This window comes from Loxodonta africana, chromosome 19, assembly GCF_030014295.1.
Source record: "Loxodonta africana isolate mLoxAfr1 chromosome 19, mLoxAfr1.hap2, whole genome shotgun sequence".
In the NCBI taxonomy this organism is placed as follows: domain Eukaryota; kingdom Metazoa; phylum Chordata; class Mammalia; order Proboscidea; family Elephantidae; genus Loxodonta; species Loxodonta africana.
The window spans coordinates 19,181,401-19,195,282 of NC_087360.1; the positions used below are offsets into that span (position 1 = coordinate 19,181,401).

Genomic DNA, 13,882 nt, shown 5'->3' on the forward strand with positions numbered 1-13,882 from the left:
TGGTGTGTGTTTTGCTGGGTATATTTTCCACAACAATTTTAAAAAAGGGAAATTCTGCTTTTTCAATGACGACCTGAACTTTAAATCCTCATCTCGACACAAATTATGGTTCTATTTTGACAATGACTCTCAAGAGGAAAGCATGCTTCCATTATGGATGCTACTTCATGGTTTCTTTGTCAATTCAAAGTTACTAACCAGAGCTACAAAACAAAGCCGTGAGAAAACCCTGCTCCCAATATTTTCAATTTATTCAAGAAATCAGTTAAGTGGATTTACAATCAAGTACAAAATGTAATGTCATTTTTCACCTTGCTTTTCATCAGAATACGCACTTTAAATAAGCAGAACTCTAAAATTTGCCTTACCAGTATGTTTTTAAAAATACACACTTTACTAATGTATTTATTTATCAGGAAATTTATGAGGTTAGCTCATCATAGGATAATTTAATAAGCAAATGTTTACAGTTGGCGGTCTTTTTTCTACACCACAGAAAATTTCTTGACTCCTTTCATCTTCTAGGAAAATAGGAAGCCTACCACAAATCTATCGTGTAAAAGTGAGATTCAGTTATTCAGCTAACATTTACTGAGCTTCTACTTGGTGCCAGGCAGTGTGCTAGAAACTGGAGACACAAAACCCAAAGATATTCTCCACCTTCAAGGAACATGGAATACAGCAGAACCTGTGTGGACTTCCACGTTCACGCCCCTTGCAGCAGTTCCCAGAAAACTGGAAAAGAATAATTCCTTACTTTATTTTTCTTAAGGTTCTACTCATTTTAACTCAAAATGAAATTAGTGAGATCACAGGAATCACTAACACCACGGACACCCCTGAATCATATGCTCATTTGGCTTTATAACAGCATTCAAACTATATTCACATTTTGGGCAAACACACTGCATAAATCTATTTGCTGGTATCATGACATTGCACAATCTGGCCCCATCCTGCCTCTCCGTCTTACACTACTCTTTCCCAATCACACCTGTTCCCAGTCCCGCCCAGTGAGACTACACACACCCAGGGGCATGGCCTCACCCTCAGGGTCAGGCAGACAGGGAGTTTCTACCGCCCTGTGCTCTCGACTACTGCAGAGCTCACAGTCCATACCCCAGAATTCAGAGTCCAAGAATCAGATACTTGAGGCCACCCGGAAGCTTGTAATGTATCTTTTATACCTTCACACGTTTTAAAAGCAAATCAAAACATTAAGCTTGCCAAAGCAGACTCTGTAAAAAAAAAAAATTTTTTTAATTACACTAGAAAACCAAGTCCCTGATCTCATTACACTTCTCATCGTAAAACATTTGCGTGAGAAGAGTTCTTGGAAACCCTGTGGTGCAAACCCTTCCGTGTTCAGGTTCGGACACTGAGGCGCACTTGGCTCTCTCAAGGTGCAGTGGTGCAGTACAATCAAAGATTCTGGACAGATGGACACCACACATTTGTCAGATTTGCTCACAGCCAGGATTAGGAGAGATGTAGGAAAAACTAATTTTCTGATGAAAAGAGTCAATAACAAAAAATAAAAAAATAACCAAAGCCGTTGCTGCCGAGTCAACTCTGACTCACAGGGACCCTACAGGACAGAGCAGAACTGCCCCATTAGGTTTCCAAGGAGCAGCTGATGGATCTGAACTGGTGGCCTTCTGGTTAGCAGCCAAGCTTTTAACCACTATGCCACCAGGGCTCCCAATAACAAAAAGGAGAGGTCAATTATTCTCCCTTGTTTGAGGGAAGATGCGGAGTTTATCAAGGGCTTGAAACATACATACAGAACCAGAGCCTAGCTCTGACCAGTACAAGCTGCCCAACTTAATCATTACAATGGCCTGATCCATTTCCCAAAGGTCATGGAAACAAAGACTCTTTGCAAAAACCCAAGCCCCTTTCAAGCCATGGTTCCCAAATAAAAAGAAAAAAAAAAAAGGATCATGAGTGTCTTAGCCATCTAATGCCGCTGTAACAGTAATACGACAAGTGGATAGCTTTAACAAAGACAAGTTTATTCTCTCATGGTCCAGGAGGCTAGAAGTCGGAATTCAGGGCACCATCTCCAGGGGAAGGCTTTCTCTCTGTCAGCCCTGGAGGAAGGTCCTCCTCATCAGTCTTCCCTTGGCCTGGGAGCATCTCAGCGCAGGAACCTCAGGTCCAAAGGACGCGCTCTGCTCCCTGGCACTGCTTTCTTGGTGGTATGAGGTCTCCCTGTCTCCACCTCACTTCTCTCTTTTATATCTCAAAGAGAATGGCTTAAGACACTATCTAATCTTACAGACCTCATCAATATAACTGCTACTAATCCATCTTATCACATCACAGTGATAGGATTTACAGTACATGCGGAAATCACATCAGAAGATAAGCCGGAAGACAATCATTCATTCAAGGGAATCAGGACCTAGCCAAGTTGATAGATATTTTGGGAGAACACAGTTCAACCCAAGACAATGAGTATTTTGGGAAAAAAACTTCCCAGAAGGCTCTGATCTCCCTCTAATTTCTGGGGCTGAGGTGTGCTGTTTTAGAGATAACAGCAACTTTCAAAAGCAGACAGGACTTCTTCTTGCTTCCAGGTAGCAGGACCAGGCTCCTTTGATGGGTTCTGCCTGGCCCCAAAGGCTTTCCCTCAACTCTTCCTTTGACTTTTTTTCCCTGATTGGATGAAAAAATTTCAGAGACACAATCTGTTTATAAATAAGAAACCCCTTTTTAAAAACATGAATATTAACCTCTAAAAGGGTTAAGGGACATGGAACAAATAAGATAATATAAATAAAGGCCACAGCAGTCCCAGCACTCAATAACAGTGGTACGTAGTCTAGTAATGACTTAATCATCCACGAACACCTAAGTGGGGAGGAGCGTGAGCCATTTGCTCTGCTACCACTACGGAAACGAGACTGGCTTAGCCAGAGGAGCGGAAGCCTCAGGTTGAGAGTGAGATGAAGGAGGATGAAGAACCTGGAAGGTGAGGGCAGATCTAGAGGACTGCTGTGGCCACACAGCTGGACAGAGAGATTTTGGGAGGTGGAGTGTGGTTACTTACTTCTGTTTCTCACGACTCCCACCTCCCAAGATTCAGAATCTGGCTATCATTATAACCAGTTTAACAGACTGAGCTGTGAATTAAACAGATTTTTTTTCAGGCTGGGCTGGGAGCTAACCCACCATTTACAATGCTGAATCGATATGAAACATGTCATTTGAGTTACCAATAACTTTGGAACACAACCCAGGACCAATGTACCCATTGCCTCCAGAACAGACAGTGTCTGTGCTCTCGGGTATTCACTTCTCCTAGAGAACCACGTGGCCCATCACTATCCTCTGCAGGTGACACGCATCACTGTTGTTCCATGTGACATTGCAATTCAGTCCAGCGTACACGAGACATCTCTATACGGAGTAAGACCAAACCGGACATCTTGGGGTGAAAAAAGACTTCTGCCAACTTACTGTTTCCTATCTATCATTGCACTGTAAAGCAACAGTGCTCCACGTGACAGAGGGCCTATGGATCGGTTACTCTGTTTCTAAAACAGACAACGTGCGTCTTATTAAGTATCACCCCAAAGAGCTGCAGCCAGCACTGGTTGGCTCCAGTCTCTCTCCTGCCTGCCAAGAACAACTAGGATGGTAACGTTAGGCTAAAGATACTACTAACCACAAAATTAATTCATCATCTAGCTTATACAGTGCTAGTCTCCTGATAAATCCCTCTGCTTAAGGGAGATGACAGCTCAAATCTGCCTGGGTTTCTAGTCACCGAACACTCAGGCAGCATTTGATATCTTATATTCATAAATCAATCTCAATTCTTTCAGGTCCTAAGAATGAAAGGAATTAGAATCTTTAACTAGAAAAGAATGCTTGACCATTATGAGAAGGAATTTAAGTTCTCTTTCATGTGAAGTTAGCAAATAACGGTGATTAAACATTTGTCATAAGAAGGGGGTGCTTGTGAATTTTGTGAAGAACCTCTAGAGTGTCAAAACCGGAAAACACCCACCAAAGGCTTTACTCTACCAACACTTCCTTTCCCATGTGTGTTGAACACTGGAAAACTACGGTGTTGTTCATCCAGGATGAAGGCCTGAGCAGTTGTTGGGACGTGGACACACGTCCAGTTCCACAGTGGGACCCCAGAGACAAAATGACCACACTGAGAACCAATGATCACCTTCTAAAACTAAAGAAAAAGTCCATTGCCATCAAGTCCATTGCAACTCAGAGCAACGCTACAGGACAGAGTAGCATTGCTCCACGGGGTTTCCAAGGCTGGAATCTTTACGGAAGCAGACTGCCACACCTTTCTCCTGCCCTGAAACCCTAAAGGGGTTTTAATCATGCCTGTTACGATCTGTGCAGGTCCAGGACTAGGCTTGTACTGCTCCTGTGCAATCTTAGCATTTTCATGCACAGATGGTCTAATCGTGCCAATTATTCTGGCAAGACACAATACACGAGGTTATGCATGCAAGATGAGTTGGTCTTCAGAACATCTGAGACAAACCCTTGCAACCACTGCTTACTAATGGTCAGATGGTAAGACTGAGGAAGTAAAAAGGGGAACACTGAAACACCGACAAGGCACTTCACACTAAAGCTAATAAAGCCAGTCTGCCAAAGGCTTATCAATTCATACTTCCAACTACTGAAATGAATTCACAGTAAACATGGAAGACGAGAAGAGGGGCTCCGTCCTGATCGGGAGCGAGTCTCTCAAGCTCCTGTTACCTTACCCCTCATTTGTAAACGAAGGGCAGACCAGCTCAGGGGTTTCCACTCTGGCTGTGATTCACAGTCATCTGGGACCTTGGGCGGGGCTGTGCTGTTAAAGGTCTACAGTCAGGAATGAGAATCTCTGAACTTGAGAAATAGTCTCCAACCCCCCCCCCCATTCTATATTCTTAGAAGTGGTGAGATACTGGATGCCACAACTTTCATAATTTTTAAAAAAAGGAATGTAGGTAATTATATGCGGGAGAAAGATGTGGCAGTCTGCTTCTGTGAAGATTTACAGCCTTGGAAACCACATGGGGCAGTTCAACTCTGTCCTTTAGGGTCGTTATAAGTTGGAATCAACTCCACAGCAATGGGTTAGGTAATTGTATGATCAAAAGAGGGAAGAGAGATGTATGTATTGTGAAATTATTGTCTTCAGTCATACAAATACAGGCCTTACAACTCTGATTTACACTCCAGTTTCTCTCTCTCTCATTCTGATCTTTGCAATGTTTTGATTTAATTTCTCATGACTGTGGCAGACAGGAGGAGTCATTTCTGTTATTAACCTAAAGTTCAAGTGACAGGCCTGATCTGACATCCCATGAAGCTACTGAGGTTCTTTCCCCTACAGAATGTGACACTTTATCACCACGCTGCCATCCACATCATAGCCAAATGAGTATCTCAAGCACTCCCAAACTCTGAAAAGGTAGATCATTTGCCAGGGATTTAACCCTTTTCCTTAAAATAAAGACAGGCAGGCAGGCAGACAGATAGGTGGGATACAAGCACAAGGGCCGAATAAAGGAAGCTTGTCTGAACATACATTTCAGCTCAGAGAGATACGAAAAAACACTGACTCATTTTTTGACACAACCTTTCCATCCTAAAATTAGAGTTTTTTTTTCTTCTTTTTCCTTCTCAGTGATTCAACTTTGATTCAACATCTAAGATGCTAAGGTGGGAGTGGGGATTCATACCTTGATAGTTTAACATCAGAAATAAAGTTGTTAAATTTACTCCATTTGATTTTATACAGTTCCATTCATTAGCAGACATTTCAGAGTCAAGAGGGTGGGTACAAGGACTTATTCGGTGTCTACTAACCAAACCAAACCCACTGCCATCATGTTGATTCCAACTCACAGCAACTCTATAGGACAGAGTAGAACTGCCACACCATAGGGTGGGACCTATCGGTTAGCAGCTGAGCACTTAACCACTGGTAGCACCAACTGTTTGCACTCAACTGCTAACCTAATGGTTGGTGGTTCAAAACCACCCAGCAGTACCATGGAAGAAAAGGCCTGGCAATCTGCTTCCATTAAGATTACAGTCAGGAAAAGCCTGTGGAGCAGTTCTACTCTGTAATACAAGGGCTGCCATGAGTCAAGATCGATTTGACAGCAATTAACAACTCTATATTAGGTACTTTCCATACTTTCCCTCATTTAATCTTGATAACAACCCTGCAAGGTTATTGTCCCCATACTACAGAAAGGGAAACTGTGGCTCGGGGGGTGAGGGAATTTGGCTAGTAAGTCACAGACAGAAAGAAGTGAAGTCAAGAGTGAAACCTAGCTCAGACTGGCTTTAAAGGCCTGTGCCTTCACTACCTTGGTTTTTCTAAATGCAAAGCTTCCTTAGAGCAAGAAAAGGCATGGTACCATTCCCTCACTGAGCCTAATCTGACAAAGCAGAAAACTGAAATTTATTTTTCTTCTTCTGTTTACTACCTCTACCTTGCCACAATCTAATCACTTTAATGCACACAAAAGAAGAAAATATACTCCAAAAGGGCCTAGTGGTTTCTCCTAATTTTCAAGAAGAGGCTAAATATTTGAATTAAATTATTAAAAAAGAATCTAAAATGTTGCTAAGGAATGTTGACAAGAGTCAAATGACCTGAAAGGAGCAAGAGAGCACGAACAAAAGAATTAAAAGTGAGAATGTCTGTATCCTTAAAATCCAATTTACGCCTATTATCACGAGTGCACAGTTGTAGTTCCAATGCTGACTGACCCAACACCATCAGGGGAAGCCTGTGTGCATTGTGTGTGGCTAACACTTACAAACTAAATGTGTTCCCTGGCCATCTGCCCTACTGAGAAGGCTGTGCGCCAGTCATTACAGTTCATTAGGGGGAAAGAACCTGGACGAGGATGTTCTGCCCAAGGGAAAATGTTTCAAACGCTTGGTTTTGCATCTGAGTACTTTTTTGGTAAGAGCTGGGCTTAAATGCCAGAAAGGCCGAGGGGAATTACTTCTGCACTTCATGCTATTTTAAAATAGGCAGCAAAGATGTGAATAATAATCAAAGAAACCACTGACTTCGGGATCTTTCCAGTTACCTTCCATAAATAATTGCTCATTCAGCAAATATGCACTAGCACTGGGGACAGAGTTATGAGCAACAGAAGCAAGTCTGCTTTCCATGTGACTTTCTCTCTCACACTCCGGTTTCTAACTTTCAGACTGTAAGCTCAGGTCTAAGTCCAAGTCCTTGTAGCAGACAGTAGTGATGACTGGATGCCCCATGAGGGCAGGGACAACATCTGCCTGGTGGACGAGGAGTTTCATGACCTGGATCCCAAAAGATAAGTGGGATTCAGCAAGCAGTAAGGGGGTGGAGTAATAAGCTCTTCACAAGACGCTGTGAAGGGTGGAAGTTTCAGGGAATGGCACTGAGATGAAGACATAGGAAGGGGAGCAGGAGGTGATAAGGCAGGTGGATGTCAGACACTGCCTTGATCCATAACCCATTAAGAAGTCTGAATTTTATTCCATAGACAATGGTTGGGGACCACCAAGGAATCTGACAGAGGACTGACATGTTTCCAATGAACTCTTTTTGATCTACAGCACATCTTAAATGGATGAATTCAAATCTTGCCCTAACCCTTCCACGTTGAGCTTTTAATTTATAGAGCTAAAATACTGCTGAAGATGTAAGTTAAGGTCCGCTACGTTTGTGTCAAGAGGCAATCCACACAATGGGGAAAAAATTTTGCAAATCATATATCTGATAAGGTACTTGTATCTAGAAAACATAAAGAATGCTTAAAGCTTAATAATTCAAGACAATGATCCAATTTAAAAAGGAGACAAGGATCTGAATAGACATTTCTTTAAAGAAGATATATAAATGGCCAATAAGCACATGAAAAGATGCTTGAAATCATTAGCCATAAGAGAAATGCAAATCAAACCCACAATGGGATACCACTACACATCCACTAGGATGGCTATAACCAAAAACACAGATAATAACAAGTGTTGGAGAGAATGTGGAGATATGAGAACCCTCATACACTGTTGGTGGGAATGTAAAAGGCTGCAGCCACTTTGGGAAACATTCTGGCAGTTCCTCAAAAGGGTAAATAATTATCATATGACCACGCAATCCACTACTAGTAATCCACTCCAACCCCAGAGAAATAAAACATGCCCACGCAAAAACCTGCACATGAATGTTCACGGCAGCGCTATTCATGATAGCCAAAAAAGGGAACAACACAAACGTCCACCAACTGATGAATGGATAAACAAAAAATGGTATATCCATACAATGGAATATTATTTCGCAACAAAAACAAATAAAGTCCTGATACATGCTACGACAAAGATTAACCTTGAAAACATTACGCTAAGGAAAAGAAGCAGTCGCAAAAAACCATACATCCTGTGATTCCATTTATGTGAAATGTCCAGAATAGGCAAATAGACAGTGACAAAAAAAGAAGCCCTGGTGGCACAGTGGTTAAGAGCTACAGCTGCTAACCAAAAGGTCGGCAGCTCGAATCCACCAGGCGCTCCTTGGAAACTCTATGGGGCAGTTCTACGCTGTCCTATGGGGTCACTGTGAGCGGATTAGAAGGCAACGGGTTTGTTTGTTTTAGGGCTGGAGGGAGTGGGGAAGGGGCGTATGGGGTTTCTCTCAGGGATGGTGAAAATGTTCTAAAATTGACTGTAGTGATGGCTGGAGATATCTTGAATACACTAAAAACCATTGACTCGTACTCTAAATGAGTGAATTGTAAGGAATGACTTGTATCTCAATAACGCTGTTATTGTTTTAAAAACATTCATTATGCACTGTTGAAATACAGAGTCAGCTCTCAGAACGGCGTATAGAATCTTGCTCACTCACTTTAAAGGATCTGAACTAGGGCAATGAAAACCCAGAGAGATTCAATTACTTAACATTCTAGGTACTAGGTCATACTGAAATATTCATGAGGTTTTCCTGTTTTAATACAGAAAAGGCATCTTAAGTTAAAAAGGACTTTCCCAGAAGTGTCAGAAAAAGAGTTTTCGGAACTCAGGGAAAGGAAGGTATCAAACGGAAAATAAGCTTAAGAGTTTTTATCACATGATTTTGTGCCCTGAATATGAAAAGTGGTACCCAAATTTATTATTGCTCCACCCACAAAAGAGGTCAAAGGTAAACAGCCTAACTAACAATACCTGTTTCTAAAGCAGCAGTTTGTGACAAAGTAAAATATTAAGAAACAAATATTTTGCAATCATGAGAATTGAAGCTTTCACATTCCCAGGCATATAATAACTAAAAACTAATCATTTATCCTTTTGGACATTCCATTTCATAGGCATTAGAGCAACTCTGCTCCTCATGGTTGGAGCAGATCCCAGAAGCGACAGATGCGTTAAGCCTACAGTTTAAATTTAAAAAATCCAACAGTGTTTAAAAAATATTTGCCAATCCTGCATCTAATCCTAAACTACACAGACAGTAAAAGACATAAATGCTGATTAGTGTCATCTATAGGCAAAGTAACAAATGATCATGAAAAATTCCATACCGTGTGCAGTGATATTTCACTGGCATGTCCTCCCCCCACCAAAAAAAAACCAAACCCATTGCCACTGAGTTGATTCTAACTCATAGCAACCCTATACGATAGAGCAGAACTGCCCCATAGGGTTTCCAAGGCTGTAACCTTTACTGAAGCAGGCTGCCACATCTTTCTCTCACAGAGCAGCTGGTGTGTTTGAACTGCTGACCTTTCTGTTAGCAGCCGAGCACTTAACCACTGCGCCACCAGAGCTCCTTCACTAGCATGTGTCTATTAAAATTCATTAGGCTTTAATGTACCGTTAACATGAACTCAAGAACAAACACAGACAAGGCACATTTTGGATTTATGAAAAAAGGTGTGTTCCTGGCTTGTATGACCCACCTTTGTTCAATCCTCAGTGTACGTGACTATCACCTACCACAAAATAGTGTACTTCAGGGTCTAATGTACTGTATATTTCTCTGTATTAATTCACTTTTTTCTTCCCTATCAATTTATGCAATTGCTCAGCTCCAGTGCTTACTATTAGGCTTCATATCCTAACATTATGACTGGAACGTACCTCCACGCCAAATAAATGTTTCCGTAAATCAGCCTTCTTAAATGTACAGGCTCATGTCCAAAAGGGGCTTTCTTCAGTTTTATAGGGAATGAAGAGAGTGAATCAATATTAAACAGACATGTATTAGCCACTGCTTACACTTAACCATGTTCCTGTCTATTCCAGCAGGCCCTGGTGTCAGGAGGGATTTCTGCCAGATAAGGACAATGAGATGCATTATTATATAGAGTGACTAAGAGCCCTACAAGCACTGTTTTAGAACGTAAGCCCAGGCAGGAAGGTTGGTTGTGCTAAGAGGATCTAGTATTCTGTGATAACTATTTCCAAAAGTCAATATATGTGCCACCCAGTACCAGTTTAAAAACACGCACTAAATTTGATTCCTTTAAAATGTCTTATGGGAAAGAAAGGCTATCCTGGAGATGAACAACTTGAAATTTGCTTCTCACTGTGAATCCCACGTTTGCAACACGTAGAGCAAGCACTTCAGACACCACAAAACAAGGGCAGCCTACATTAAGGCCAAATATAGGGTGTGATCCTAAACCATGATGCAGTTAAAGCCTACATTTCCTTTTCCAGCGCTGAAAACCCTTTGAACACTCCCAAAAAAGGACCGCAGGGCCTGTGCCTCCCTCTAAGAGGAAGCCCCTTTCTTCTCCGCTCGCTCCCCGCAGCCTGCGGCTTCCCCCTACACATTCAAATCACTGGAGAGACAGAGAGCTGGTGGTGTGCCTGCGCCGGTGTGGACGGCGGGAGGGTTCGGTTCCTGCATTTTCACCCTCAACATCTGACCTCATGCTCAGTCACTGGGGCGCTGCGGAGCCCCACCTGCCTCCCGCTCCTTTTGATTACTCCCTCCAGCTGCCCCACTAAGAGGGGAGCACATCCCTGGATCTCCCCGTTCACTCTCCGCCCCAGACCCCCCACTCTGCAGCGACCCTGCTCCGGTCTTCCTCTTGCCCCCGCCCCCGCCCCCTCCACCCCGCCAGCCCCAGCCCTCGGATCCCTCCGTCCGGCTCTGCCTCCTCCCAAACCGCCCCCACCCATATTACTCCAGCTCCAGCCCTGCCCCGCCCTTCCCGGGCCCCTACCCCAGACCTTCAGGGCTCAAAGCTGATCTTGCACCCAGAGCCCGGCGACCCCTAAAACCCGGGGGCCACCCTCGCGCCGGCCCCACACGAGCCCGGTCCCTACCCACCCCCACCCACTCGCTCCCTAGGGCGGCTCAAACCCCGCCCCCAGGCCTGGCGCCTCGGGGCCCTGCTCCCCAGCTGCAAGCGGCCCCTCCTCACCAAGCACTTCACCCATCGAGGGGGGTCTCGGACTCCTCTGAAACCTCCCTCGGGCAGCCCCCTCCGCACTAGCCCCCACCCCTCCCTCGGCCAAGAAGGTCCTGAACCCCTAAAAGCCTCCCCTGAGCGGCCCCCTCCCCACACGGACCCGGGCCCATTCTCCCCAGGCCAAGTCGTTCTCTCCCCAAACCTCCCCTCATCCAGATCCCCAGCCTCCCGCAGCAGCCCCCGGCCCTAACCCCTGCACATCGGCCGGGGCGGACCCCGATCCGACTATCCGCGCTCCACGCGCGGACCCCAGTCCGCTCCCCTCCACTGGGCCCTGCCCCACGCCCCGCCGACTCCTGTCACCCGGCACCGGCACATGCTGCGAGGACCGGTTCCCGTGCCCGGCTCGCTCCCGAGCGGCCCCACCGGGCGCGCGCCGCTCACCAGGGCCGAGGTGCCTGAGGCGCCGCCGCCGCCGAAGTCCCCGCTGCAAAGCCGGGCGAAGCCTCTAACCGCTGCCGCCTCCGCCTGGCACTAAGCGCCGCGCGGGGGAGGGGCGCGGGCAGCCGCCGCTGCTGCCGCGCTCAGACCCCGCCCCCGCGCCGCATCGCGCCCAACCAGGACCGCCAAACTGGGGCGGGCCCCGCCCACTTCCGGGAGGGGAAGCCCGCTTCCCACCCCTCGCCCCGCGCCCGCTAGCGCCACCTCTGGTCGCGCCGAGGGATGTAGGTGGGGCCCGGAGGAAGGCGGTGTCCAAGCGTAAGCACCGCCCACCACTCATCGAAGAGGCCGCAGGGCCACGCCCACAAGCTCCTCCGAGCCACGCCCATTGCTTCAAAGAAGCCGACGCAGGCTTCTTACAGCTCCGCACATCGGTCCGCGAGGCTGTGAAGGGCCAGGACCCTCCGGCCCCGCAAGGATTCACCCACAGTCCCTTAAAACCCGAACATCAGCTTCTCTGAGCCCCGCCCGCTGCACATCAAAAACCCTTAAGCCAGCTTCTTGGCTCCCTAACCCGACTTCTTGCCCATGGCCTTAGAACTCACTCGTGGGCGCCACTAAACACCGTTTCCCCACCCCGATTTCCAGAAGCCCCGCCCACAAATCCGGAATTCTATTCGCGACATCCCAGAGTCCCGACCTCTGCCCCGAATTCTAGAAGCCCCGCCTCTGGCTTCAGAAGCTCCGCCCCTGCTCCCTTCACACCCTCCAGCCAAAGCTCCAGCCCTCCCTCCACCTCCCACTCCCACATTCCTAGTACAGGTTGGCAGCCCCTGGGCTGGGCCACACACACCTAACCCCCCACAGTTACACAGGAGGTTCTGTTATTGACCACGTTTCGCAGGTGAGAAAACAGAGGTTCCAGGCTCCCTCCCTTCCTTTCCCTGGCCAAAGTCCTTCACTTTGTCTGCTCTGGCCTGAAATTCAGCTGGTTCCAGTCGTAGCTCTGCACCTGTCAGACTGTGTGACCTGGGGAAGTTCCCTTCACCTCTCAGCCAAGCGCTTAACCACTGCACCACCAGGGCCCTTTCCTAATATTTAGCTTGAGGAAGTTGTCTGTCAATAGCCAGAGTCCCTTTCAGGTTTGGGAAAGTTGGGCAAGAGGAACGGAACTGACAAAACAACTGCTGAGAGTTAGGGCTATTTACTTCCCAAATCCAGGCATCTTTGCCATTGACACTGGGACTCTCATTTTAAACATCAGCCTCGGAGGGACATGTGTCCACCTAAACCAAAACGTCTACCAATCACTTTCACAGCAAATTACTTATCCTCTCAATTTCTTTATCTGTAAAAATGGGGGGGGTGGGGTGGGTAATAGCAGTCCCTCCCTTGCAAGATTGTGGAAAGAATTCCATGAGATCATCTTTGTGCCTGGCTTGGGAAAGCCCACCAGAAATGGTACCTGTTGCTACTGTTGCTGTTATGGAGAGGTGGCTTTCACTTTGCCTTCAAGTAGCCACTGCAAAAAAACAGGGCCTCATTCACCAGACTGAGTCCAGTAAAACTACATGGTGCCCAGCTACCACCACTGACTGCTCTGACAGGGCTTACCATAGAGGGTCCCGGACAGAGCTGGAGAAAAATGTAGAACAAAATTCTAACTCAGAAAGAAAGACCAGACTTGTTGGCCTGACAGAGACTGGAGAAACACAGAGTATGGCCCCCGGAAACCTTTTCAGCTCAGTAATGAAGTCACTCCTGAGGTTCACCCTTCAGCCAAAGACTGAACAGGCCCATGGAACATAACAAGACTAAAGGGGCATACCAGCCCTGGGGCAGGGACTGAAAGGCAGAAGGGAACAAGAAAGCTGTAATAGGGAACCCAGGGTTGAGAAGGGAGAGTGTTGACATGTCGTGGGGTTGTTAGCCAATGTCATGGAACCATGTGTGTACTGTTTGATGAGAAATTCGTTTGTTCTGTAAAGCTTCAACTAAAGTACAATTAAAAAAAACAGGGCCCCCTTTCTGCACAAGAT

At 46.1% G+C, this 13,882-nt stretch overlaps 1 protein-coding gene across 1 annotated transcript in view; it reads right to left on the bottom strand.

Moving 5' to 3' along the window:
* The window catches only part of CORO1C (coronin 1C), an 87,782-nt gene extending 75,830 nt beyond the window's left edge, over positions 1–11,952 (bottom strand). Inside the window, exon 1 of the mRNA XM_064272323.1 lies at positions 11,847–11,952. The gene's annotated coding sequence lies outside the window, so the exon portion shown is untranslated. The remainder of the gene's footprint in view (positions 1–11,846) is intronic.
* Between the last annotated feature and the right edge of the window lie 1,930 nt (positions 11,953–13,882).